General features: G+C 44.5%; 1 protein-coding gene across 1 annotated transcript in view; it reads right to left on the reverse strand.

The window, feature by feature from the left end:
- The window catches only part of GALM (galactose mutarotase), a 70,244-nt gene that overhangs the window by 19,342 nt on the left and 27,174 nt on the right, over positions 1 to 23,728 (reverse strand). The window lies entirely within an intron of this gene.

The raw sequence follows: 23,728 nt of genomic DNA on the forward strand, positions 1-23,728 counted from the left end.
GGCTGGTGGATTCAAACTGCTGACCTTTTGGTTAGCAGCCGTAGCACTTAACCACTAAGGCACAGGGTTTCCAGTAAATAAATAGATAATAAAAAGATCCAGGGTTTTTGTTTTAAGTTTCTTCTCCGTGATTTTTAAATCTAAAACAATGGTTTATAAGTTATTTTTTGAGTCATGGACTCTTTTGAGTATTTTATAAAAGCAATGGGCCCTCTCTCCAGTAAAATGCATACATATATATACAGGATGTCCCTAGAAATTCTGAAACCCAGCCGTGCCTCCTTGATCTACAGGCTCATGAATATGTTCTCTTTATACTGTTACACTTTCTTCTATAGTTTGGACATGGTATCAGGAGGGACCAGTCCTTGGAGAAGGATATCATAACTGGTAAAATAGAGAGTCAGCAAAATAGAGGAAGACGCTCAACAAGATGGATGGCACAGTAGCTGGAACAATGGGCTCAAACAGAGCAACGACTGGGAGGATGGCACAGGACCGGGTGGTGTCTCGTCCTGTAGGACGTAGAGTTGCTATGAGTCCGATTCGACTTGACAGCACCTAACAAGAACATACTGCTACACATCACAAAACAAGTTGCCCTCTCATGATCTCATGCTGAAATGGACATTTGAAATGTTGCAGTCAGGTAACATTTGGTCAAGAAATGCAGCCTGGAGTCCGCCGGCAGAGTTCTCCTACAGCTATGAGGCAAAGGCTTTGCATCAGGGGCCTCCTTCTGAGCTGTTTATGGTTCCTCCACATTCATGCAGCACGTAAACAAACTAACATGTGAAAGATTGAGAAGCTTATCTCAGTCTGAGCAAATCAGCAGCTTTCAGAAACTGCAGGAAAACGAAACATCAAAGAAAGCAGAAATTGCCCCTAATGATAGCACAGAAAATGGGACTGATTAGGCAAATGAGTTGCAGTGGGTATCAGGAATCATGATCACCAATTACTGTTATCAGCCTCACAGGAGCATCCTGCCCAGGTGTTTGGCAGCCAAGCTCAATAGAGATTAGCACAGATCTTAGAGTCAGGCGCCAAACCCAAACCCACTGCCATCTAGTTGATTCTGACTCACAGCAACCCTATAAGAACAGAGGGGAACTGCTCCATAGGATTTCCAAGGCTGTAAATCCTTACGCAAGCAGGCTGCCACATCTTTCTCCTTTGGAGAGGCTGGAGGGTTTGAACGACTGATCCTCCTGTTAGCAGCCGAGTGCTTTAACCACTGTGCCACCAGGGCTCCTGAAGGTCAAACAGGCCTGGATTTAAACCCTGGCTTTCCTTGCTGTAAACTTTTGTGGAGGTTGCTTAAATTCTCTGAGCCTTGGTTTCTTCATCAGTAAAACGGGGATAGTTAAGAGTATCTACCTCAAAGGGTTATCGTGAAGATTAAACGAGATAAGGCATGTGAAGCGCTCAGCACCCTACGCTACACTCAGTAATACAGCTGTCGCTCTGGACCGTAGCGACGGAAGCAACAGCATAGACACTGGAATTAGACAAACTTGGTTCCAAACCCTGACTCCGCCAATCACTTACCTGTTTAACTTAACAGTTACTTAACCTCTCTGAACTTCAGTTTCCTTAACCGGAGCACACAGATAACACCTACTTCAAAGGGTACTTCAGTGAGCTAACGCATGCATGTGCTTAGCCCAGTCCTGCATGTATCAGACACTCAGTGAATGGAGGCTATGCCAAGGATGGTGACAATGATAGTAATACTAACAGCTAATACTTATAAAGCTCTTATTAAATGCCAGGAGATGTTCTAAGCACTTTTATTATCTCATTTAATCTTCACAACCAACCCTAGGAGCTAGGTCCAATTATTTTTACTTTACACATGGGTCCCCAGAAAATAAACCCACTGCTGTCAAGTCGATTCCGACTCATAGCGACCCTATAGGACAGAGTAGAACTGCACAATACAGAGTTTCCAAGGAGCACCTGGTGGATTCAAACTGCTGACCTCTTCATCAGCAGCCGTAGCACTTAACCACTAAGCCACCAGGGTTTCTTGGGCCCTCAGAGCTCACATAAATTGCCTACGATCACAGAGCGGGTAAGGATTTAAAGCTAGGCACTCAGAGTTTGAGTCCATGCCCGTAACCACTGTGTTTTCCTGCTTATGGTGTGTCGAAATCAACCTTGTAAAACTGCCATATGAGGTCATACCAAGGATTCACTTCACCCAGCTTGGAGGCACTTTCCATTTCTGGCTGGAGTGCCCTTGCTTGCCCCATCAGTTTTCAGGGCACACTGGGGCACCCACTCACCCAAGAGCAGGTGCATTTCCAGTAGAACTGTGTTCCACAGGGTTTACAATGGGTATAAGGTTATGGAAGCAGATTGCCAGGCCTTTTTTCTGCAGCACCATTGGGTAGATTAGAACTGCCTACTTTTCAGTTAATAGCTGAGTGCCAACCATGTGAACCACCCAGGGAAGCCTCTTCTCCTTGAAAGTCTTCCCAGATAAACATACAATCTAAGTTTCAAGGCAAGCCCCAGCCTCCCTTCTAAGGAGACTGCAGCCCTTTGCTCCTCCTATATAGAAATGCTGAGCCTTCTGTAGTTTAGTTGGAACATAGGAGGCTGGCGTTTGGGCTGCTGGAGTCAGAGAGGCAAGGAGCCTTCACCTTCATGGATGGCCTTCTAGATCTAATTATCTGCAGGAATTGGTCACGGCTCTTTCTAACGTGTGTTCTACAGAACCTGCATTCTACTAGTTCCTTGCCTCTGGCCCTGCCCAGAGGGTCAACTTCTCAAACTACAAATTTGGGAGCCGCAGGGCATCCTGGGAAGAATTCTGGAATGGGGAGCTGAAAGTGAAGAAGGACGCTCATCAGGAGCCAAAGACAAATATGTTCAAATACAAACTACGCCCAGCCACCCTCATAGGCTTCTCTGGCTGTGTTACAAGGCTGGTGGCTCAAGGAGCTTCCGGAGACGTGGAGCATCTGGCTTCAGTGATCAAAATCTGTAGAGCTGCCAAGTAGCCTCTGCCCTCGTGGGTGGTCTGGATAAAGCTACAGAAGACATTCTTAAGCAACAACAGACAGCACAAGGCTAGGAGGCAGACACCCTTGAGATGACAAAACCAGGAAACCAAAAGACATTGAAAAGTGGGGTAAGGCACCAACTACAAGATGAAATTTAAGAATAACAGGAACCATGTGGTCCTGCAGGTATGTCCAATAAAAACAAAGACACTGCTTCGGTTTAGACCATAACTGTGGTCCCGGGCACAGAACAATCTTTCGGAGTTCCAGTTTCTTCATTTGTAAAACTGAGATAATAACAGCTCCTACCTCATGGGTTGTTCTGAAAATTAACTACTACAGAGAAAATGCTTAGCATGGTGCATGGCCCACGGTGGTCGTGATGATGACGACGATGGTGCTTAGCACAGAGCTTTATACACAGGCAGTCTGGTTCCAGAGCCTGTGTTCTCAACTATCACGTTACACTAACTCTCATAAGTGTTAAGTATAATCATTATAATTATTACCATCTAGGGAGAAATGTAGCTGAGTCACAGCATGTGTGAGAATGACTTAAGGATGTGGGTTGGCAGTAAGTTCAATATGAGTCACATACAGACTATAATGAGATGGTGACAGTCATAGGCCTACTGGGCTACTTTTTAAAAAATTGTGGTAAATATATATGTAACAAAACATTTGCCATTTTACCATTTCTTTGTATAATTCAGTGATATCTGGACTGCTTTTTGCAGTGTGTGGCAGGGGGGTGGCAATCAAAGGCAGAGAGGGCTGCAGACACACAGAAGCAAGATCAAAGGAGAGGATCACAATGGCCAAACTGTGGTATACAAAGAATAGCCAGATGAACCAGCGATGTTTTGCCTGAAGAAGACAAGCCTCGGGGGGACATGATAGCTGATTTCTAACACCTTATGCCTGCTCTGTAGGGACCCAAGGCCCAGCAATAAGCCAGTTGGGGGTCATCTCCAGGCAGGACTGAGCTCAACATGAGGAAGGCCATTCTGACGTGCTGGCCCAGGATCTGCCTCTAAGGACAGTGAGCACCCTGTCCTGGAGGTATCTGAGTACCAGCAGAGCTCTTAGTTCTGGGATTCAAATATTAGACAGGTGGCTGGTGGCTGGAGAAAACAAGGTCCTTTCCAACTGTGGCGTTACAGGGCTATCAGTCCATTGGTCCCAAGTAACAAAATAACAAAGCAGGTTGTTCCGTTCAAGGATACACTGTATTCTTTTGGGTATTTCTCTCTTTTTTTTAATTAAAATTTTAGCTTGTCTTATCTAGGGAGGCCATTGGCTGAGAAGGGCCTACAGAAAATGGCTTTTGATGAGAAAGGCCCAGTTGGGGGTGTGCAGTGCTGACAGGGGAGGGGAATACAGGGAGCTTAGGGGATACCACAAGGGCACGGGGTTGTTGGGGAGGGAGACAAAAGGGGAGGGATGAGTGATAAAAAGGGAAAAAGCAACAAAGGCCAATGTCACCTGGGGCTTTTGGTGTTGTTAGCTGCCGTCAAGCCTGCTCTGACTCATGGTGACCCCATGTTTGCAGAGAACTGCTCCACAGGGATTGCAAGGCTGTGACCTTTTGGAAGGTCCCTAGGTGACACAAACAGTTAAGTGTTTGACTACGAGCCAAAGGTTGAGCTCACCCAGAGGTGCCTGAGAAGGCAGGCCAGACAATCTGCTTCCAAAACACAGTCTCGAAAACCGTATGGAGTAGTTCTACTTTACACACACGGATCGACTTGAGGGCAACCAACAACGACGACAACCTTTCAGAAGCACATCCCTGGGCCTTTCTTCCGAGGCTTTTTAAATAGCTCTTCCCAATGCAAACCAAAGACCATCAGCATAGGTATCACCTGGAGGTGGGGGCAGGTTACAATCGACTCTGAGTCTCCTTCCCAGACCTACCGAGTCAGAACCTGCATTTTAACAAGTTCCCCTGGTGATCTGGGTGCACACGGAAGAGGAAAAGCAGTGATGTGGTGATCATCTAAGGGAGATCCAAGCTCAGATGCATCGCTGCATTCATCTCTGAAAAACAAGTGAGGAGGAACGCTGGCTGGGGCAACAGGAAGAGCGTGCCTAGGTGCTGGAGTCTGGTCTCCGTGGGGACGGCCAGCTGTGCTTCTAGCCCAGCTGCTCCAGTTATGTCAGTCAGGCTCAGAACAGTCGATCAGATTTGCATAAGGAAGCCGGGCGATAATGGTGCTCATGGGCACAGGTACTCACCTGACAGCTAATTAAGCCATCTTAGTAAATCATCTCTAGAATGCCAGTTATTATTTTAGGAAATAACATAAAGAGAACGATAATTAAAAGTAACACTCTGTGAGAATTTTGCCTTCGTTTCAGTGGTTGGCAACTAAAGCATCGAGGGTTTTTTTTTAAGGCAACATTTCTATAAATTTTCAGAGCTCACACAACCTCAAAGCTTGTCTGTGCTAGTTTTTTCCCTTCCCTCTGTCAAGGCTTTTAGTTTGTGGCTTTATTCTACTGCTTTTTTTTTTCTTTCTTTTTCCACCGAGCATTTTCTGATTTTACTTTGACTTGCACCAGGGTAGGGTATCGGCTTTTGGATATTATATCTGAATATGTACTGATATTATATCCACGTAATGGAAATGACACCTGAAGCATAAAATGCTAAACCGAGCTGAATGCTGTTTTCAGGTGAAAAGGTGATTTTACACTTCACGGTTAGGTTCAGGGGAGGCATTTTCATGGCAGGAAATTTTTCCATTCCAGGCCTCTAGCAGGATGGTATCTTGGGATTTGCCAATGAGTAGAAACTTTGCCCTTCAGTCACCCACCCTGTCTGCAGCCTCCTAGCCTTCCTGCAAGTTGCATGGGCATTCCCATTAGACCTGCTCTCCTCCTGGGGCTTCCAGGCCCCTGGTGCCGCCATATTCCCCTGGTCTTCAGGCCTCTGATCATATTATGTCCTTTACACCCTTCACATCCTTCACTGCCTACCTGCGGCCCACTGTCATGACCTGGCTAGTAACCTCCTTACTGATCTGCCTTATACCCTGTCCTTCTACCTCTCTGACTTGACAAAACCCCAACTGTGGGTCATCTCACAATCCACCTTCTCTGTTCCTGACTCCCTGCAGCTGAGAGAAACTGGAGAAAACCCACAGAAGCACCAACTGGGATCACTACAAATTCAGGGATTCTCAGTACCCCTTCACAGGCACTTTATTTGTCCTAGTGGCACAGTGGTCAAGAGCTATGGCTGCTAACCAAAAGGTATGCAGTTCAAATCCACCAGCTGCTCCTTGGAAACCCTATGAGGCAGCTCTACTCTGTCTGATAGGGTCGCCATGAGTGGGAATCGACTTGATGGCAACGAGTATGGTATGGTACGGTTACTTGTCCTAAATCAGATCCTCCTTCCCTAAAACCTTTCCCTCTTTCCCTAAAAACCTGCATCTCCACCTCATGGAGGCATCCTCTCTTCTGTCTTCCACAGCGTTTTTTAAAATTCATTTTTATTTTGCTTTAAATGGAAGTTTATAGATCAGTCTCTCATACAAAAATTTACATACATCTTGCCATATACTCCTAATTGCTCTCCCTCCAATGAGACAGCACAGTTCTTCCCTCCACTCTCTTTCCTCGTGTCCATTCGGGTAGCTTCTGGCCCCCTCTCCCCTCTGATCCCCCCTCCAGACAGGAGATGCCAACATGGTGTCATGTGTCCACTTGATCCAAGAAGCTCGTTCTTCACCAGTATCATTTTCCATCCCCTATTCCAGTCCAATCCCTGTCTGAAGACTTAGCTTTGGGAATGGCTCTTGTCTTGAGCTAACAGAAGGTCTGGGGACCATGGCCTCTGGGGTCTCTCCAGTCCCAGTCTGACCACTAAGTCTGGTCTTTTTATGAGAATTTGGGCTCTGCATCCCACTGCTCTCCTGCTCCCTTGGGATTTCTCTGTTGAGTTCCCTGTCAGGGCAGGCATCGGTTGTGGCCAGGAAACATCTAGTTCTTCTGGTCTCAGGCTGATGTAGCCTTTGATTTATGTGGTCCTTTCTGTCTCTTAGGCTCATAATTACCTTGTGTCTTTGGTGTTCTTCATTCTTCCGTGCTCCAGGTGGGTTGAGACCAAATGATGCATTTTAGATGGCTGCTTGCTAGTGTTTAAGACCCCAGACGCCATTCTCCTAAGTGGGATGCAGAGTGTTTTCTTAATAGATTTTATTATGCCAATTGACTTAGATGTCCCCTGAAACCATGGTCCTCGAATCCCTGCCCCTGCTATGCTGGCCTTTGAAGCGTTCAGTTTATCTGGAAAACTTCTTTGCTTTTGGTTCAGTCCATTTTTGTTGACTTCTCCTGTATTGTGTATTGTCTTTCCCTTCACCTAAAATAAAACTTATCTACTATCTAGTGAACACCCCTCTCCTTCCCTCCCTTCTTCCCTCCCCTCTCTCGTAACCATCAAAGAATATTTTCTTCTCTGTTTAAACTGTTTCTCCAGTTCTTATAATAGTGGTCTTATACAATATTTGTCCTTTTGCAATTGACTAATTTCACTTAGCATAATGTCTTCCAGGTTTATCCATGTTATGAAATGTTCCATGGATTCAACACTGTTCTTTACCGATGTGTAGTATTCCATTGTGTGAGTATACCATAGTTTATTTATCCATTCATCTGCTGATGGGCACCTTGGTTGCTTCCAACTTTTTGCTATTGTAAACAGTGCTACAATGAACATGGGTGTGCATATATCTGTTCGTGTAAAGGCTCTTATTTCTCTAGGATATATTCCAAGGAGTGGGATAGCTGGATGGTATGGTAGTTCTATTTCTAGTTTTTTAAGGAAGTACCAAATCGATTTCCAAAGTGTTTGTACTATTTTATATTCCTACCAGCAGTGTATAAGTGTTCCAGTCCTCCACAACCTCTCCAACATTTATTATTATGTGTTTTTCTTCCACAGCCTTTTGACAGATTGGTCAACACCAGTGGCTTCCAATAACTCACTTTGGCAGCTTTTAGAATGTACAGATTCCCTGGCCCCATGCTAAAGTGAGTGCTTTAGAATCTCTGGGGTGGGGCCCAGGATTGTGTATTCAAGAATGGTGCCTCACACAAATCAAAAAAGCAGAAAATAACAAATGTTGGAGAGGCTGGGGCGAGACTGGAACTCTTATGCACTGCTGATGGGAATGCAAAATGGTACAACCATTCTGGAAAATGATACGGTGCCTCCTTAAAAAGCTAAAAATAGAAATACTATATGATCCAGCAATCCCACTGCTAGGAATATATCCTAGAGAAGTAAGATCCATCACATGAATAGACATATGCACACCCATGTTCACTGCAGCACTGTTCACAATAACAGAAAGATGGAAACAACCTAGGTTCCCATCAACAAGTGAATGGAAAACCAAACTATGGTACATACACACAATGGGATGCTGTGCAACAATAAAGAACGGTGATGAATCTGTGAAGCATCTCACAACATGGATGAATCTGGAGGGCGTTATGCTGAGTGAAATAAGTCAATCACAAAAGGACAAATATTGTATGAGACCACTACTATAAAAACTCCTGAAAAAGTTTACATGCAAAAAGAAACAATCTTTGATGGTTACGAGGAAGGGGAGGGGTGGGGATGGAAAAACACTAAATAGACAAGTGGTAACTTTGGGTTTTGGTGAAGGGAAAGGCAGTATACAATACTGGGGAAGCCGCCGCAACTTGTCCAAGGCAAGGTCACAGAATCTCCATAGATACATCCAAACTCCCTGAGGGACCGAATTACTGGGCTGAGAGCTGTGGGGACCATGGTCTCAGGGAACATCTAGCTCAACTGGCATAACATAGTTTATAAAGAAAATCTTCTACATTCTACTTTGGTGAGTAGCGCCTGGGGTCTTAAAAGCCTGTGAGTGGCCATCTAAGATACCCCACTGGTCTCACCCCATCTGGAGCAAGGGAGAATGAAGAAAACTAAAGATACAAGGGAAAGATTAGTCCAAAGGACTAACGGACTACAATTACCACAGCCTCCACCAGACTGAGTCTAGCACAACTAGATTGTGCCCAGCTACCACCACTGACTGCTTTTACAGGGATCACAATAAAGGGTCCAGGATACAGCTGGAGAAAAATGTGTAACGAAATTCCAACTCATAAAACAAGAAAAAGAAAAAAACACCAGACTTACTGGACTGACAGAGACTGGAGAAACCCCGAGAGTATGGGCCCAGGATACCCTTTTAGCTCAGTAATGAAGTCACTCCTGAGGTTCACCCTTTAGGCAAAGATTAGACAGGCCCATAAAACAAAAGGAGACTAAATGGGCATACTAGTCCAGAGGCAAGGATGAGAAGGCAGGAAGGGTCAGGAAAGCTGGTAATGGGGAACCCAAGGTCGAGAAGGAGAGAGTGTCGACATATCATGAGGCTGGCAGCCAATGTCACAAAACATAATGTGTATTAATTGTTTAATGAGAAACTAGTTTGCTCTGTAAACCTTCATCTAAAGTACAATAAAAAAATATTAAAAAAATAAAAAAAGGATTGGTGCCTCAGTTGGAAACCACTCACTGGCCTACACTCCTTGACTCTCTCCCTTCACTTTCTGTTACTCCTCAAATTGCCATGATCTGGCTTCTGCCCTCATCACTCCATCAAATGGGGCCAGCAACTACAACTTCTAAAGCCCATGCTCTTCCTCCAGGTCTCCTGTGACTCAACCTCTGGAGTACTGACACTTCCAGGACACTTTCTCTTCTTCTCCTCCTTCTATCTCTGAGCATTTACTGGGAGTCTTTCTTGCACCTCAAATATCGGTGCTCTCTAGGGTTCACTGGGTTCAGACTATTTCTCTTCTTAATCTATGTTTCCTGCCCAGGAAATCCACACGGCTTAATCTTCAAAGTACATGCTGATTTCTATCTTCAGTCTTTATTTCTCTCGTAACATTATACTCGTCGATCTAACTGCTCATCTATCCAATCAGACATCTCCCCTGGATGCCCCTCACGCACCTTAACACCAAATATATCTGAGACTAAATCTACCATTACCACCACCCCATGCAGGCTCCTCCACTTCCTATATTTACTACTCAATATCTCCATCTCTACTACCCAGGAGCTGCCCTAGAAACCTAGGACCCACCACAGATCCCTCCTGCTTCCTCACCCACTACATTCCGTCAGGCTGCCTGATTTTCACCTCCTAAATAGTATAAGCTACATTTCTTTCCACTTGATCCCTAGTTAGGCCCTTCTCATCTCTCTTGGATGATTAAAATAGCCACTTAAGGTCATACCAGAGTAAGGTGGGTCCTAAACCTAATCCCTTCCAAGTGGTGTCTTATAAAGGGGAGTACAGACAGAGATACGACACACACGGGGTACGACGCCACGTAAGGACCCATCTACAAACAAAAGAAGGATCACCAGCAGACACCAGAAACTAGGGAAGAGGCTCACAGAAGGAACTGACACAGCTGAGACCCTGATTTTGACTTTTAGCTCCAGAACTGTGAGAAAATAAATTCCCGTTCTTTAAAGTTTAAAAAAAAAAAAAAGTCTCTTAATTGGTGTCTGTCTTAAGTCCCAACCCCAACAGTTGCTTGGGTAATATTTCTAAAATGCCAGTCTTAAAACTCTTCAAAGTCCTTCATGATATAAAGATAAAATCCTGGCTCCTTAGAAGGCCCACCATTACTGTGCCCAACTGCAATGCTAGCACCAGGGTGAAGCAACCAGGTGCTTAGGGAACAAAGTTTAAGGAAGCACTCACTCTCAGGTGCTGAGCCTGCACGTGCACGACCCTGAGAGTGAGTGCCACCTTAAATTTTACACCTGAGGCACCTTGCTCAGCCTGTCTCACCCTAGCCCTTGCCCTGCCCAACTGCCTCTCTAGTAGCCTCTTGGCTTAACATCCGCCTCCATTCCAACATTCTGTGCCATCACTCTCCTTGTTGCTAGATCTTCGCAGACACTAAGAAGCTTTTCACAGCTCAGAGCAATCTCCTGGGAAAAGCATCTGCCAACCCTCGCTTCTATGCTCCCTTAGCTCCCCTGGACATTATTTCTAATATTGTCCTGACCACATTAGATTCTCCCACCCCCTGTGAGCTTCTCAAGGGCAGAGATACTGTGATTATTTTTCTATGGCCAGTGCCTCAGGCAGCATGTAGCAGTATGTAGGTGCTCCGTAAATGTTAACTGAACTGAATGCAAGTCTGCTCTGTGACATCACTTGAATCATGTCAGCTTCAGGCCCGTGGTTCAAAGCTCACAGTTACTCCTCAGCCTCTTCAGAACGGGAAGCCCTCTAAGGATTGTCCTGTACTGGGAATGAACTAGAGCCAGCCACTATCCAGATCTGGAGGGAGAAGGTTAAACAATTAGGTCTCCAAAGCCGGTGGCCAAAGCTCTAGCAAACAGCTCCTCCTCTGACAAATTTACTTGATGTTAGTCTGCAGTTTCCACAGGGATTACACACTGCTTGCTCAAGTGCTAATTTTTGAGCTTTCTTCCTGCCAAAATTTCCACCATGCTGGCTCACGGTTGCCAATCTTGTAGCAGTGATACGTTTTCTGGCAGAGAGCATAAGCAGTTCTGGAACTTCGCAACACTATTCTTGGGACCACTTTATAAAGAGTGGTTCAGTAATGCACTCCCTTGGAGAGTATCACCGCAACCAGAAGAAGTCCTTGGAGTTTTGGTATAGAACCTCCTTAGACACTGTCTAGGAGTAAAGTGTCATAGAATACACGGCTCCAGAGAAAACAGCATCCCATAAGATCCAATGTCATGAGTTACTTTTTTTTTTTTTAGTGTTAAGTTACTTTTTTTTTAAGTGTCAAGTTACTTTCTTAACTGTAGCCTTATTTATTTGAGGACAGGACCTGTGCTGTGTCCATGACTGTGTGTTCTCCATGTGGACAGGACTCATCCATTTTGTTCAAATTGCTTCCCTGGGGCTGGCACAGTGCCTGGCACACAGTAGGTACTCAGTATCACCAGGTGATGAGAAGAGAAAAACAAGAAACTTGAGGGGTAGATGTGGAGCTGAAGGGGCTCATCTTCAAAGCTGCAGAGCTAAGGGCAGGGTGTTGACCAGAACATGGTACTCTGGCTTTCTGTTTACAGGGCAGCCCCTGTGCACTTGCCTGTTTCTGCACTCCACAGACTATGCCCAGGCCTAGAATCCTGACTGGGTCAAGGGCTGGTGGATATTTGAAGGCTACTTCATTCATCCGATCAAGCAGAAAGTGGAAAGCTGGCCATCCAACCCAAAGTCCTGTACCGCTGTTGCTTATGAGTGACTTCCTGCTGAGTGACCTTAGGGAAGTTGTTTTTCTTCTCGGTGTTGCGTCTTTCTGCTCTAGTGAGCCTTCTCACTCTCTTCAGGAAATTTAATGGTGATGAGTCAGAAAACAACCCACTCTTAAGACTACAAAACGGAAAATGCACAATTGCTATTAACAAAAATGATAGCTTCCTTTACGTATAAATATATGTGGTAGGGCATCCATGTTGTTGTTAGGTGCTACCCAACTTATAGCGACCCTATGCACAACAGAACAAAACACTGCTTGGTCCTTCGTCATCCTCACAATCGTTGTTACGCTTGAGCCCACTGTTGCAGCCACAGTGTCAATCCATCTCGTTGAGGGTCTTCCTCTTTTTCGCTGACCCTTTACTTTACCAAGCATGATGTCTTTCTCCAGGGACTGACCCCTTCTGATAACATGTCCGAAGTATGTGAGGCGAAGTCTCACTATCCTTGCTCCTAAGCAACATTCTGGCTGTACTTGTTCCAAAACAGATTTGTTCATTCTCTTGGCGGTCCATGGTATACTCAATCCAAGGGCAACCATAGGCTATCATTATCCTAAGAGATGAAAAAAAAAGACCAGAAAGCTCCTCTGCAGGACCAGGATGATAAGCTAACTCATACAGCATTTTACAAAGAATTTTAGAGGCTTATGAATCCCTTGAAATTCTTTCATCATGCCAGCTGTCTAAGGGCCCCAGTTAAGAATATCTGGTTTTGAGATTCAGCGTGATCTCTGAGTCAGAGTTAGAAATGGGACTTTGGAGTTCATCTAATTAGATTTTATAGATTAGGTTGATGAGGCCCAGAGGATTTACATGACTGACTTGAGGTCAACAGCTAGTGGGTAGCAGAATAGACAGAGACCTGTATCCAGGTTTTCTGACTCCCAAGTCATCACATAGTACTGCTTTAATATATTACGTTTAAAAACAAATGTAAAAAGGAAGAGGGGCAGGGAAGCTAGATTAATGAAATGGTAAAACCAGAATGGTAATAATGGGAATGCTGACATATTGTGAAAAATGTAACCAATGTCACTGAACAATAAGCACAGAAATTGTTAAAGAGAACCGAATTTGCTGTGTAAACTTTGACCAAAAACACAATAAAATATTATTAAAAAAGAAAAATAATACAGAAAAAAAAATGTAAAGGGGAAAGGGGGAGAAAGACCAAATGTGGGGGTAAAGGAAGAAGCAGCTTTCCTAGGTTGTAGATTAGCTATTATTTGGTTTCATTTTTGGGTTGAGTATAAATTAATTCTCTAGCTTCAACCCAAAGAGACGAAGCCCGACGCTCCCTTCAAGTTCCCGATTTAAGATCTGGAAATTGTAGACCTCCTGAGAAGACAGTGGAGGGGCAGATAAGCAAGACTCTGTATATGGTGAACTCTGAACAGCTGACACCATTACAAAACCCACAAGCAACAAGAATGTTGTTTCCAGGAAGTCGGGGAAGGGCTTCTGAGGAGAAAGTATGAGTCTTGAAGGAAGAGCAGAGGCTCATGCAGCACAGAGGGGGAGTTGGGCGGTCCCTGTAGGTGAGAGGAGGACTAAACCAGAGTACCCTGTGAGCGAGAAGACAAGTGAGGCGTGGTGGGAGATAGGCCTGCGGAGGCAGCTGGCGTCTGGCCTGGGAGCCATCCAAAGGGTCTTTTAAGCTGGAGAGCATTAAAGTAAGATTTACGCTTATTAACTTTGGTAACCAAACAGAGTAAAGATTTCAAGAGTTTTTTTTTTTTTTTTTTTCCAGTTAGGGAGTTATTATCCAGATTCATTCATTCATTCATTAGAAGCCATTCATAGAAGTCAGGCACTGATCTACACAAGAAAAGACAGCCTAAACCAGGGCAGTGGCAATGGAGATGGAGTCAGATAAGCAACAGCACACGCTGAGGAGGCAGAGTTGAGAAATACATAGGAGCTAAAAATCAGCAAGGCCTGAAGACTAATGACACGGGAAGTGGGGAGGAAAAGGAAAGAGGCAGCACACTGATGGTTAGTTGAAACTAATATTATGTCCAATATTTTAGAACGTTGAAGAGAATTTTCTGTAAGGAGATCTAGAAAGATTAAAACCCAAATGCTAATACATTAAGATCAAAACAGTCTTCATTTGCAGCATCTCTGAGACCAGAAGACTAGTTTGGAATTTGTTATTTCTCCTGGGCAGAGACATAGTTCAACTGAACCGCAGGCTGAAACTAGAGAGGTTGAAATAAAATACAAGGGTATTGCTGGGCCTCTCGCCACAGCCTGGGGTAAGCGGTTACTTGCAGAATTCTAATCTTGTCAAAATGGGGTTGCTTCTATGTAATTTTAGAATGAGCTTTCAAAAACTGAGAGCAGCCAGAACTGTAAGTGATCACAGACGGGCTGGGGGACAGCAGAGATTGGGTAATTTTTATAAAAATAAATAGCACCTTCTTCAAAGAAAAGAATAAGATGGAATTTTTACTAATATTACTTTAAGAGGCAAAAGACCTAGTCAAAGCATTCATTTTTGCTTTCTTAATTTCTTATCTACTACTACAAATAAAGAGCAGCTAAGTAACAAAAGGGAGAGAAAAAACAAAAACTAAGTGCTGTAAATGCCTTTAAAGACATATCCTTAGGTAAAAAATGGCTTGGGGACAGTGCCTTACCTCTTCCAACTGCACAAGGGGGAAAGAGAACCAAGATCAACAGCACAAGACTGACTCCCATGAGGTGGAGGCCAAACAAGCCTCCTCTCTCCGCCATCTTTACTAACTCTGACACCAAGTCCCTCGCACAGCACTCTCTACTTCTCTGCTGGGTTTGGTAATTTGTTGCAATGGCCACACAGAACTCACAGACCATGCTGGCTATTATGGAGCTTATTAGGTAAGTAACAGTTACAGTTCAGGCTCAGAACATTCAGGATACAGTTCTTCCATCAGGATAGCCTCTTCCCAACCATGCTCACAGGCACGCCTCTCGCTGGCCCTAGGCCTCTACCTAAAGGCACTCAGTGTTCTCTCTGTGGGTGGTGAAGCCCACTGCACTGTTTCCTGCTGGGTCTCTGCTGCCACCATTTCTCACTGGTTTCAGGGTTACAGCTTGTTCTCTCTCTCTCTCTCAGTGTCCTGCTTCCAGGAGCTTCTCAGAGCAAGGATCCTGGGTCCAAACACATGCTCTCCGCTCTTGGCTGTTCTTCCTTGGTGGTGGTAGGAACCTCCTCTCTGCTCTGGAATTGACTCTCTTTTAGGGCAAAACTGACCAATCCCCTTGGTAGATTACCCCCATTACACAATCACCTGAATGGGAGTTACAAAACCATGGCTAGAAAGGCCACACACTGCACCTTAGTACATGCACTGTGTTGTATATGCCCTAACATCTTGCTGGGTGATGAATTATGAGTTGCTCAGATTACCTGGCCTTGCAGCTCTGTAAAGTGAAAGGGTGAAACGTAATATTTACAACCCTGGGAGTGCACTAATCCCTGGAGAAACTGAAGGTTTGAAATTTCTCACTTGTTCACATGTAGATGGCTTAGTTCCTGGGCAGTGTATCAGGGGCCAGCTTCCTCTTGCTGCCACAGGGCAGGACACTGGACTCAGGTCCTGAAGCTAAATGTCTGATAAGGTAGCACAGGGACCTGGCACTGGTCTTCTCTATCTCTGAAACCAAAACCAGACCCACTGTCGAGTTGATTCCGACTCATAGTGAACCTACAGGACAGAGTAGAACTGCCCCATAGGGTTTCCCAGGAGTGGCTGGTGGATTTGAACTATGGACCTACTACTTAGCAGCTGAGCTCTTAACCACTGCACCACCAGGGCTCCTCTCTATCTCTAGACAGTCAGTTATATACCTGTCATCCTGGTACACAGCTTCTAGCAATTTGACTTCGGGGAAACTACAGGGACAGCCCTGACAGCAACAAATACAACACACTCAAGAGGACCTTAAGATGCCTGTAATTGTTAAAGTTGTGTGGCAACTTGGCTGGGCCATAATTCTCAGTGGTTTGGCGGTTATGATGTAGTTTGGCAGTCATATAGTTATGTAATCACCGCCATGATGAGATCTGATATAACGTGATCATCGCCATGATGGGATCTGCTGTGAGGAGCCAATCAGTTGAAAAGGAATTTCCTTGGGGGTGTAGCCTGCATTCAATATAGGTGGACTTTCTAGCAAGGTTCATGGGCTTTTGCTTGCTTTGGATCTTGCACCTGGCTCCTGTTCACCTCCCCTCTGGTTCTTGGGACGTGAGCTAGCAGCTTACCTGCTGATCTTGGGATTCTTCAGCCTCTGCAGTCTGTGAGCTTACCTGTCAATCTTGGGATTTGTTAGTCTACACAGCCTGTGAGCCAGAGGCCCATTGTCTGACCTGCTGATCTTGGATTCATCAGCCCCTGCAGCTACGTGAATCTGGAGAAGCCTCCAGCCTGACCCATGAACTTGGGACTTTCCAGCCTCTACAACCACGTGAGCCATTTCCTTGATATAAATCTCTCTCTCTCTATATATATATACATATAGAAGCTTCACTGGTTATGCTTCTCTAGAGAGCCCAGCCTAAGACCAAAAAACCAAAACCAAACCTGTTGCCACTGAGTTGATTCCAACTCATGGCAACCCTACAGGACACAGCAAAACTACCCCACAGGGTTTCCAACGAGCGGCTGGTGGATTCGAACTACTGACCTTTTGGTTAGCAGCTGAGCTCTTAACCACTGCGCCACCAGGGCCCCTAACCACAGTAAGGGAAGGGAAAGAAATGAGCATTTATTGAGTACCTCTTGAGTGCTCCCATTAGTAGCAAACGCTTTATGGGCTGCGTGCTTTTTTTTTTTTAAGGTGACAAAAAACAATTGCTCTGAAGAAGCTAAGCTAACTGCTGACACCCAAACCCAGCCTAACCGCTAAGCTGCAAATCTTGCACCTGGTCCATATATAAAATGAGCTCCCAGCCTTACAGAGGCCTCTGTACCTTGATGAATCATTTTTCTAAAATTACAAAGGGAAAGTAAACTCAAAGTACTGGCATCAGAGGTGGTTGGGAAGGCAGAGGAGGTTCTTTCAGGCCCTACCTGGGGTGGAGGTCTATGTCGGGGCTGTAAGTTTAACACACGAGGGCAGTTCATCATACTGTGCTTGCTTTGGTTCCCTGTAACTTATGTCAGGGGATCCCTTTCTTTTCTGTGGGATAATGCCAGATCACTAGGTCAGTAACAAACAAAATGGAGGACAGGAAACCTCTCCCCCAAATATACACAGTAGAGAATGTCCCCCTTTTACCAAATGCCATGGCCACATATTAAAGCTACTATAAAGTCCATGAAGATGGGTTTTCCCACCACCTGAAAAGTTATTTACCAAATGTCTGTAACCATGATGAAAACACCCCCAAAGATTAGATTTGCATCAGCATTTCCCTCAAGAATAACCCAGGTTACAGCTTTTATGAAGACAAATGAAAATAGTTAAGAAACAAATTTAAGTATAAATTCCAAACCCAAACCAAATCATTGCTGTCAGGGTGCTTCCGATTCACAGCAACCCTATAGGACAGAGTAGGACTGCCCCATAGGTTTCCAAGGAGTGGCTTGTAGATTTGAACTGCCAACCTTTTGGTTTGCATCTGAGCTCTTAACCACTGAGCCACCATGTGGCTTCCCAGCCACAAAATGCTGGGAAGAGGCTATTAAAACATCTTTGCACCAAGGAAAGACACGAAACTAGAAGCAGCCCTGTGGGGCTAGGCTGGGAGTCAGCAGGATGCTGACTCAATGGAGCTACAGAAATTGTGATTTTGTCAGATGAAACATGTGGGACAAGCCCACACAGGATTCAAAGAAAGTAGATGATATGGCAAAAGAGCTCATGGCGAAAATGTTGCACTGAGCTTCCCCCAAATCTACCACACATTCTCTTGCTTGAGACATGGCTTAGTTGCCATCTGTTCTTATGACTCAGTTACAGAGTTCCTGGCATTGGCTTGTTTCCCCAGTACAATGATGATAACGGACACTTCTCTCTACAGAAGCACCAGGGAAAGTTAACGAGAATCTTTATGACCCTAGGAAGAGAGATTTAAAAAACAAGCAAGCAAGCAAACAAACAAATGGACAAGAATATGGGGGTGGAATGCAGAAGACTGGGATGGTGAGCCAAAGAAATGATTTATGGAGTAAAAACCATTTCTATGCAAGGAGACCAAAATTGTTGGTAGTTTTCTTTCTTTTTTAATAATTTTTTATTGTGCTTTAAGTGAAAGTTTACAAATTAAGTCAGTCTTTCACACAAAAACTCATATACACCTTGCTACACACTCCCAATTACTCTCCCCCTAATGAGACAGCCCGCTCTCTCTTTTCGTGTCCACCCTCTCATCTCCCCTCCAGGCAGGAGATGCCAACATAGTGGTAGAGTAGTTTTCTACTGCCAACTTCTGTAGAGCTTCACCACAACCAAAAAAGAGTAGCCCCAGGGAGGGCAAAAGGGTCTCAAATGAACTCATTACCATTGCGTAAATGAAGTGCCCCACCATAAATCAATGTTCCAGATTACTAATGTCTACCTTGAAGTGGGGAAGCTTTTCTTTACTGTTGGTGAAAATCTTTCCAAGGTGATTTTCCTGTTCTCTTCAACAGAGATAGCCATCGCACACACTCAGAGAAAACACACTTTCAATATAACTGGATTATAACAAGATTTTGCAGCTGAGAAAGTCAAGAGCCAGTGAGACAAGAGATGTGCCACCAAGCACACTATGTTGCAACAGGGCAATGATCTCCGAGCTCCTGAGGGTTACAGAGAAGAATTCTGAGCTTTAATTTGCCTGTCTTGGGGTTGTTCCTTTTTTGCTTTCTCTTCCTTGTCAGGCTAACAAGGCCAGACAGTTAAATTCATGCTCTTCAGTTACAGGAAAGCTTCTTAGGACACTTTTTCTTCTTCTTTCAATATAATTTCAACAAGCTTGGTGTTCTGTTTTCTTCACAGAAAAGTAGAAATTAATTAAAGGCAGGGGGAGACAATGAGAGAAGCTGTGAGCTACCTATACAAAAGATGGCAAAAGAAACAAGAACTGACTACTATCAAAAGCCTGTCAAAAGAGGAACCCCCAAAACTATGGCCCCCGGATGCTCTGTTAACCCAGAACTGAAACCATTACCCAAAGCCCACTTCAGACAAAGATTAGATAAGCCTAGAGAAAAAAAAAAAAGCTTGTCAAAAGCTTTTTTTGCTTGTTTGTTTGTTTCTTTCTGGGGGCGGAGGGGCTTCCTTCCAATATCTTGACTACATGATGTCTTGGCTATCTATAGAATCAAGAAATTAATTTACTTTTATTTCTTCTCCCCTCTTCCCCTCCTCCTAAGAGAGACTTCTTCACATATAATCACACTGTAAAGTCTGTGTGAGTCCAGTCAAAAGCCTGAGTTCTAATACCAGACTACCTAGGTTTGAATCCCAGCTTCCCACCACTTGTTAACTGGGTGATCTTTAGTAAGCTACTTAAACTCCTTGTCCTACAGTTTCCATATGTGTTAAATAAGAAAAAGTAACAGAAACTACCTCGCAGGGTTGCTGTGTGGATTATATATAAAGTGTTTATTATTATCATAAACCTTCACCTCATCTCACAGATAGCCAGTATCTTCCTTTTTCTCAATTCAGCAAAACCACTATCTCTAGATACAAAAAACCGTTGCCGTTGAGTTGATTCCGACTCATAGCGACCCTATAGAACAGAGCAGAACTGCCCCACAGGGCTTCCAAGGAGTGTGTGGTGGATTCGAACTGCTGACCTTTTGGTTAGCATCCATAGCTCTTAACCACTACACCACCAGGGTTTCTAAATCTCTAGATACTGCATATCAATTCCCAGAAGTCTTTAGAGAGTGTGGCTGCCCTAACAGGCTTTGCAGCACATCTCAGGAGGTGGCCTCCTCTCCCTCGTGGTCCAGTTCTGCCTAAACACCAAAAGGTCTGATCTGGACGCCAGTACACCTGTGAGTCAGTTCTGCATGGAACCACCTTGAACTCCAGGTCAGCCTGGGGTCATCCAGGGCCAGCACAGGGATTGCAGGAGGGTTGCAGAGTCTGATGTGGATCTGACATGGTCCCAGGCAATCTCTGCAGGCCCATCCATCCATCTTCTGCCCCTCAAAACACATGTTCTGTGCTTCAGAAGTGCAGTACCTGCCCAGAACTGCTCTGCTGTTCCCGCACTGTCTGGGGTTACCCATCTTATCCAAAACATCTTCCTCCTCCTCACTGCCTGGCAAACCTGTCCTTTAAGGTTTTATCTAACTCTTACCTACCCACCCCCCCATCCACACACCCACCCACCCACCTACCTTCCCACCCACCCACCCACCTACCTATCTATCCATCCTTTTAACTGAACATATGCACAAAGAAAGGAGCCCTGGTCATGCAGTGGTTAGAGCAATCGGGGGCTGAACGAAAGATCCACGGTTCAAACCCATCAGCCGTTCTGAGCGACAAAGATGTAGCAGTCTTCTTCAATAAAGACTACAGCCTTGGGAACCCTATGGGGCAGTTCTACTCTGTCCTATAGGGTCGCTGTGAGTCAGAATCAACTCGATAACAACGGGTTTCATCTCCTCTATCAGGGAGCCTCCCCAACAGTTGCTTCCCCTCTGTGCTGAGTCTCCTAGTGACCTCTGCTTACATCTAGCCTGGCACTAATGGATAATATTCTGGTTGACTCCTCTACTACACACTGCCAACTCCTGGAGAGCCCAGCAGCACAAGGGAAGCACTCTGCAAAGACTTCTAAGTGACCCAATGATGGGCAGGCCCTTTGGACCAGTCTCAGAATTAGCCACTTACTCGTGGGCTTTTGCTTAGTATCAAGAGTCAGATGATATTTGTTAGAGATTCGTTCGTGCTGCAAGTGGGTCAGACATGTGAGTTTATCTGTCTCTGAAATGCACAGTAGCAAAGGAGTGCAAAGGAATCATATAATTAGCCTCTTTTTTTTTTTTTTTTTTTACACATTTCTGAGAAAGAAGAAGAGAAAAAAATGAAAGAAAACTCAAAACCTGCAATTTCTGTTTAAGTATCAGTTGGCAAACGGGCAAAACTTATGTAGGACTGACTAATCTATGGATAGGTAGAAGGGAATTAAGAATTTTTCACGAGCTCTGAAGCTGTCGTCGTTAGGTGCCGTCGAGACGGTTCCAACTTACAGCGGCCCTATAGGACAGAGTAGTACTGCCCCATAGGGTTTCCAAGGAGCGCCTGATGGATTCAAAATGCCGACCTTTTGGTTAGCAGCTGTAGCACCTAACCACTACACCGTTTCCAGATGCCGTGTACAGCAGAACAAAACACTGCTCTGTCCTGTGCCACCCTCACAATCATTGCTATGTTTGAGCTCACTGTTGCATCTCGTTGAGGGTTTTCCTTTCTTTTGCTGACCCTCTACTTTACCAAGCATGATGTCCAAGGCAAACATAAATGCCTTTAAACCCAGCCCCGGGGCCCAGATAACATTCAAAACTGTGATGCCAAAAACCTTAGTCCATTTATCTCTATTTCTCCAATTATTTCAACTAGTTTTGTAATCACTGCATTCAGGGGAGTTTCAAATTCCTGATGTTATCTGAAGTTGTTGTTTGGTATGCAGGTTCACATTCTTATCTTTTTTCCCTGTAAAAATTTTGAACTACCAGTGTGATAAACACAATACAATTGTGTTAAAGGAAACAAAATAAAACAAAAATCCCTTAGCTAATGTAAGGCAGGTGTCCAATGGTATCTTACTTAAAGCCCCTGGTTTTTTGTTTTGTTTTTTAATTTTGAAATAATTTTAGACTTACAGAAAGATTGCAAAAATAGTACATCTCTGCAAAAAAATAGTACATCTCTGCATACCCTTCACCCAGCTTCTCCTAATGTTAACATCTTACATAACCATGATACAATTATCAAAACCAAGAGATTAACATTGGTACAATACTATCAGTAAACTATGGACTTTATTCGGATTTCACCAGTTTTCCCACTAATGTTCTTTTCCTTGTTCGGCATCCAATATAGGATCTCACATTACATTTACTTGACACGTCTCCTTAATCGCCTCAATCTATGAAATAGCTTCTTAGTCTTTGTCTTTCGTGACCTTGACACTTTTGAAGAATACTAAACCTGCTGCCGTCAAGCTGATTCAGCCTCATAGTGACCCTATAGGACAGAACAGAACTGCCCCATAGAGTTTTCAAGGCTGCAAATCTTTACAGACAGCCACAGCTTTCTTCTGTGGAGTGGCTGGTGGGTTTGAACCGCTGACCTTTTGGTTAGCAGCTGAGCACTTAGCCACTGTGCCACCAGGGCTCCTTTGAAAAGTACTGGCCAGTTATTTTGTAAAATGTCCCTCAATTGGCTTTGTCTGATGCTTTCTCCTGACTGGACTGTGGTTATACATTTTTGACCAGAATACCATACAAGTGATGTGTTTCCTCAGTGCATCATATCGGGGCGGGGGCATGGGATGTCAATACGTTTTATTACTGGTGATATAAACCTTGGTTACTCGGTTAAGATGGTGCCTTTGTCTTTTAATTGCTCATTTTATACCATATTAAGCACTTTAATGGAACAGGGATGACAACTAAAATAGTAGCACCCTTATTTAGTATGGGAACACAAGGGAAAAGTCTTGATCTTCATGTATACCAGCAGAGAGGGCTCGTAGAGGACTGACCCTCTGAACAGAGCCCTGAGAGACTGGAACACGGAACATATGCACTCTGACAATGGAGCTATGAGGCAACACCTCAGAGACATGGGCAGACACAGGTAGAGGCCTGTAATGGGAGACCTTAGCCAGCCAAGAGGTAGCATGAGGAGAGTGGGCCACCTGGGGAAGAGGAGCTGATGCGAGTGTTTGTCTTTCAAGGTTTCTATTCTTCTTTCCCTTCATGGCCTACTTTTGTTTACTTTAGTTCTCTTTGATTATGCCCCGTACCCTCCCCTGATCTTTGATTTCAACAAAATCCCATTAAGAACGTTTATCTCTACCAGCCGCTCCTTGGAAACTCTACGGGGCAGTTCTACTCTGTCCTATAGGGTCGCTATGAGTCAGAATTGACTCTAAGGCAATGGGTTTGGTTTTTTTGGCTTTGGGGGTAATTGGGTGGTGCAAATGGTTAACACACTCAGCTGCTAAACGAAAGGTTGGTGGTTTGAGTCCACTCAGAGGCGCCTTGGAACAAAGGCCTGGTGCTCTACTTCTGAGAAATCTGCCACTACAAACCTTACAGAGCACAGTTCTACTTTCACACACGGTGTCGCCATGAGTTGTAATCAAATCCACGGCAAATAGTTGGGGTAATTACTTCAAATTAATTCCCATAAGCTGCCATAAATGATAACTGTACCC

This window comes from Loxodonta africana, chromosome 26 (assembly GCF_030014295.1).
Source record: "Loxodonta africana isolate mLoxAfr1 chromosome 26, mLoxAfr1.hap2, whole genome shotgun sequence".
Classification (NCBI taxonomy): Eukaryota; Metazoa; Chordata; class Mammalia; order Proboscidea; family Elephantidae; genus Loxodonta; species Loxodonta africana.